Source organism: Cucurbita pepo, chromosome 2 (genome assembly GCF_057944985.1).
Source record: "Cucurbita pepo subsp. pepo isolate OVF chromosome 2, ASM5794498v1, whole genome shotgun sequence".
NCBI classification, from domain to species: domain Eukaryota; kingdom Viridiplantae; phylum Streptophyta; class Magnoliopsida; order Cucurbitales; family Cucurbitaceae; genus Cucurbita; species Cucurbita pepo.
The window spans coordinates 11,475,656-11,481,787 of NC_141799.1; the positions used below are offsets into that span (position 1 = coordinate 11,475,656).

General features: G+C 39.2%; 1 pseudogene; it reads left to right on the forward strand.

Moving 5' to 3' along the window:
- Window positions 1-5,216: 5,216 nt before the first annotated feature.
- Window positions 5,217-5,865, forward strand: LOC111784914 (pectinesterase inhibitor pseudogene; annotated as a pseudogene).
- Window positions 5,866-6,132: the final 267 nt, after the last annotated feature.

Below are 6,132 nucleotides of genomic sequence, written 5' to 3' on the forward strand. Positions count from 1 at the left end.
CCTAAGAATTTGTTCAAGAACCTGGTTTGACACACACATAGGCTTTGGGCCATGTGTCGGGGTGCTTGTCCTTCGAGACCTGCTTTGTGTTGGAAGAACACAACTCTCCACAATGGTATGATATTGTCAACTTTGAGCATAAGCTCTCATGGTTTTTCTTTGGGCTTCCCCAAAAGGCCTCAAACCAATGGAGATAGTATTCCTGAATTATAAACCCATGATCAGTCCCTAAATTAGCGGATGTGAGACTTTTATCCAACCCCTCCACTCGAACAAAGTACGCCTCCCCTTAATCGAACCTCAACTCCTTTTTCTTTTGGAGTCTTTTGTTCGACATTTGAGGATTCTATTGACATATCTAAGTTTAAGGCATGACTCTGATACTATATTAGGATGAACACGACTCTCCACAATGGTATGATATTGTCCACTTTGAGCATAAGCTCTCGGGTTTTACTTTGGACTTCCCCAAAAGGCCTCAAACCAATGGAGATAGTATTCCTTGATAATAAACTCATGATCACTCCCTAAATTAGGCGACGTGGGACTTTCATCCAACACTTTGCACCTATACAACTCGTTGCTTCACTATGGATGCTAGAATTATTCAATGTATAATATGACTTGATTTGTTCTGCTATATACTTGGAGATTACTAGATGTATAGTATGCATACACATAATAATCCTATGCCACATAGCATTAAGCTCTAAGAACCACTGCCGAAGGAGAAACCCATGTCAATGTCGACTAGGAAATTAGAGAACCTTATAGTCATATTTTTCCAACTCAACCTCAAACAATTAAACAATTTTTTAACCAAACTTCTCTTTGGTTCTGGAACTTCTCGATACGATATTTATTCATTTTGAGTATCAGCTATTCAGACTTTCTTTTGGTCTTTTTTTTTTCTTTGTTTTTTTAAATAGTGTTTCTCAAATATACTCATGATCTTTCCTTTAAATTAGCTAATGTTAGACGCTAACAATTTTCAACACTCCTGCCTTATTATATTATGTTGAAGGTGAGAACATCCTATATAGCACGAATACGTCGTAAATTGCCTCGACATGCCTTAGAAATGATCAACTTTGCAAGCCCCTCAACCCGGTCTCTACTTACGTGGACCCGAATTACGAAAATCAACCACCATCACCACCTGAGGTGTTGTTCTTCCTTCCACTTCTTGTACCATGAACTTGCCTCTACTCATTTTTCTTCTTATCGAACCATGTTTTGCAATTGTCATCCCAGCATCATCTTTCACTTCAAATCTCGGTGTCTCATTGAAGCTTACCAATCCTGCTTTTGACCCTGAATTAATAATCCTAAACGAAAAATATATTTTAAATAAATAAATTCAAAATAGAATGAACGATTAGCTGGTATAGTTGAGTTTGGTTAGAGCGTGTGGCTGTTAACCACCAGGTCGGAGGTTCAAGCCCTCCTTCTTAGCGATATTGTTTTACTTTTTTGTAAAATAAAAAATGCATTCGTTTATGTTTTTAAACTCTAATTATTTTTTTCTCTCTTATCTTCTTTTTCATGTTTGAATGCATAAGCTACTAGCAATACAGGCTCTTTTCATAGATCTCAGTTACACGCAATCTGAAAGAGGAGAATTGAACTCGGCTTCCGTTACGTCATTAGTTGGGATTCTTTCTTCATCGACTCTGTCAATGGCTTCGTAGCTTTGTAGGTAAGATGATTAAAACCTCTAATTTTTTTTTGTTTCGTCATGTATGTGAATGAGTTAAGTTTGATTGATCGTCCATTACACCCACGATTGAGACTGAATGAAGAGTTGCAAGATCCCATATTGATTGGGGAGGAGAACGAAACACCCTTTATCATGTGATAACCTCTCCCTAGCAGACGCGTTTTAAAAATCTTGAGGGGAAGTCTGAGAGAGAAAGTCCGAAGAGGGCAATATATGCTAGGGACGAATCTAGGCTGTTACCGTTAATAAGTTGGTTCAAGGTGAAACCAAGGTGAAACCAATAAATAGCTAACCATTTAATTTGCGAGTTAAATGAATGGTAATGATAGTCATGAATTGGATAGGCCTCATCATAGTGAGCTTAATTGAACAACAAGTTGCTATATTAGATATATTAGACAATAAATTGGAAGGTTTATTATTTTCTAATTCATGAAACTTAATGAGAGAAAATAGATTGTGACTAAGCTTTCTCACTAGTTGCCATTGGAATACAATTATAGAAGGAAATACAAAAGACACAAAATAGGAAGATGAGCTAACACTTGAGAATGACCCCTTGTGACCAAACAACTCTCAAATGCTCCCCACCTCAATTCCAACCTACGAACACCTAAAAAAAAAAAAAAGGAAAAAAAAGAAGGAAAAGGGGGAAAACAAAGAAAAGGGCAAGTATAAAAATAAAACTCAATAAGCAATCTACTCATAGGCTCTTATGGCATCCTCATCCTGGTAGGTCTTATATTTATATAGTTTGCTATTCTCTTGCGGTGAATGTCCAACGCCTTGGATTGAGGTGCTACTTCATAAAGTTTTGATTGGGCAGTAAGGTGTCTTCTAGTCTAAACCTCATTTATGGGAGGTTAGTTGGCGGACCCTCCCACAGGATCATAGAGTCACCAGAATTTGGGGGAAGCGACCCTTGTGTGCCGGCCAACTATTGGATTAACCTACATGATCCCATGCACCCATCTCAAGAATAGTTTTACATCTAAGTGGTCTTGTTCAAGAAACATTTGACAATTTTCACAAAGTTGGGACACCTAATTGCATACTCTAGCTGACCTATACCTGGCTCGATAGTACAGTATCGGGTTAAAAACTCGATGGTATGGGTACTGGAGTGGAAACGGTAGCGGAGACCCTATTAACACCATACATATTGCGAACAACTTGAAAAAGTTACCTTTGTTATTCTTAGATATTGTGGAAGCCTACTGGGTTCTTAAGGGCATCTAGACAATTTAAATCTTGTCTTTCGTTTTCAAGATGTTTAGGACTAACTGCTCGAGTTATGTCATAGCTCGATACTAGGCTTCTGCTGATGATCTGGACACATTAGTTTAGACTTCCAAGAAATAATTAAATTTCCGAGGAAAATGCAGAACCCAGAAATAGACTGTCTTGAAGTTCGACAACCACCCCAGTCAGAATCGCAATATGCTTGTAATCTTAAATTGTTTTCAGATGGTAGTAGGAGTCCTTGACCAAGAGTACCTTTGATGTATCTCAGAACCTGAAGAGCTGCCTCACAATGTGGTTTTCTTGGTTCATGCATAAATTGACTAAGCATACGAACTGAATAAACTATGCCTTGAGTCTTAGTCATTTTTTACTATGCCTTCAAGGAGGCTCGGCTCCTTTTCTTTTGGAGTCTTTTGTTCGACAATTGACTAAGCACGACTAAGTTTAGGGCATGGCTCTGATACCATTGTGGAGAGGTGGATTAAATCTAAGCACGCTCATGGAGGTGGAAGGACATGCACCGACCCTACGTTAATTGAAGGAAAATCAATGAGGCAACATTTTGCGAGACTTCAAGGTGTGCTTTTGGAGGACACATGCCACACCAAGAAAAAATAAGAAAATACTAATGCCTTACGTCGCCTGGACTCGAAGCCAAGAACACTTGTGTCGTGAGTGGGGTGCGTGTCAAGTAGTGAAATTGTTTTTGGGAGTTTAAGTTAAATTATGCTTAAATTGAGGGCCAATAGCGACTGGCCGTGGTATTTGCACGTGAGCCCGTTGCGAGTGAAATCACGCTTAGAAGCCTTTCCAGCCACGCATGGGGCGCGTGAAGGTGTGTGGAAGGTGATCTTTTGACTATTTTACACCCATACTAATCCTTAAAAGACTTGAATTATGACCATCTAGTGAAATTTTTTAAGATTTAGAGAACCGAAAATGACATACCAGAAGAGTGAGCTGTCTTTCTACTCAACATTTCGGCCACTATGTTAGCTTTACATGGGTGATAAAGGATCTTTGTATCATAATCCTTCGCAAACTCCAACTATCTCCTCTGTCCCATGTTCAACTCTTTCTACCTGAATAAGATGCTTGAGGCTCTTATGGTTTTACTACCTGTACCTTTCCACCATACAAGTAACGTCACCATATTTTTAACGTGAACACCACAATTGCTAACTCCAAATCGATGGTTAGGTAGTTACGCTCATATTTTTTAAGCTATTAGGAGCCATATACAATCACTTCTTCATTAACACCAACACGCAACCCCAATCCTTTTCTCGAGGCATCGTTGTACACCATGCTTGAACCATAAAATAGTGCTAGCATTAGCCCATACACCAAAAACTCCTTATGTCAAGGTTTGAATAAGTCCTAGAAAGAAACCTTCCGTAGTAGTTCGCTAACTCCAAAAAACTTCTAAGTTCTCGGACTGAGGATGGTCTGGGTTATCTCATGATTGCCTCTATCCGACCCAGAAAATCTCCGGCTGAGTTATCTCATGATTGCCTCTAACAAACTTGGAGAAAATTATGGGCTGAGGTTGGTCTCCGTTGTCTCATGATTTCCCCCGAAATGTTCCATGATTACTAACTTTTCAACATCCCATGATTTTAACCAAGTCGAGCTTGTTGACTTACTAACTTCTCAATGCACGATTCCCACATCCATGATTTTAACCATGTCGAGTTTATTGACTCACATTCCTTACGTCAAAACACACAACGATGGCAAGGACTACTTTTCGTGAGGACAACAAAAAATATTGGCAAAACAAATATTTGTCGACGTATTAGCACTATTCATGTACTATATATTCTTCAGGTTATTTATTCAATATTATCCTCTCACATACATGAAAACTATGGTTCAAGATTACATTAATAACATTGATTTTTTTTTTTTTTTTTTTGTAAAATAAATATTATTAGTTTAAGTAGGGGAGAACAGTTAAATCTTACTAAGAAGAGAGTAAAGTTATGAATCTCATGTGTAGTCAAGGTTAACACGAGAGTGGCACATGGAGCAAGACGGTGTATTGTCTAAAAAAGTGCATGATAACTAAGCCAAGTTTGTGATTGGGTTTAGAGAGAAAAAAGCTTAACCTATTCGGTCTATTTTTGTTCGTTTTTCTTTTAATAGCGTTTTACTTAAAATTCTAAAGTGAAAGCTATTAAAAGGAATATTTGTGAGTGTATAAATATGTGAACCCTCCCTACGGATTAATTGAGCAAAACAGACAGAAAAATCAAAATAAAAAATGGCATCTTCTAGTTTTCTTGCCGTCTTTAGGATTGTCCTTTTAGTACTGTTCTTCAATGGGATGTTGCCCATGCAAGCGGCTTCCCAAGACGACATCGTTTCCACCATCTGCAAGAAAACTAGAAACCCTTCTTTTTGCTTTAACGTGTTGAAATCTGCTGGCACTACAGACCTAAAAGGGCTGGCCACTTTCACCCTCAACCTCGCCCACGACAAGGTTGCTCAAACCCGTGCCCTCGCCCAGTCGCTGGCGTCCAAGGCAGTCGATCCCAAGCTTAAAGAGCGATATGCCACCTGTGCTGAACAGTATGACGATGCCGCCGGCGACATCGAGGATGGGAAGAACAACTTGGGGAAAGGTGACTACAATGGCGTCAACATTAAGGCGTCTGCAGCCATGACGGAGGCCGGCGATTGTCTGGACAGCTTCACGCAGCCGCCGAAGGACCCATCGGCGCTGTCTGGCAACGGGAAGACTGTGGAAGATATTTGTAGTATCATCTTGGTTATAGCCAATCTTCTTCTTGGGCGTGCCTAATTCATTTTTCTTCAACCTTTCTTCATTTTATCCTACAAACTTCTGTACTTGGAATGCCATGAATCAATAATATGTCTGTTTTGAATCCTATAAATTTGGACATCGACTCCTTTACATTTTAATAATCTGACTAATCTAGGGTCACTCTATAACTCTTAGTGCTCTCCAATTTTAAAGGTCTCTTAGTGCTCTCCAATTTTAAAGGTCTCTTAGTGCTCTCCAATTTTAAAGGTCACAGGTTCTAGTTCGTGAGTCAATAGCGGCACATAATTTCATGTTAATGAGTTATAGGCCTCCTCAGCCCACGATGAAGCTATAGAAACTAGTTTGAATCAAAATGAGTGTGGAGGGAGAGTTGCCC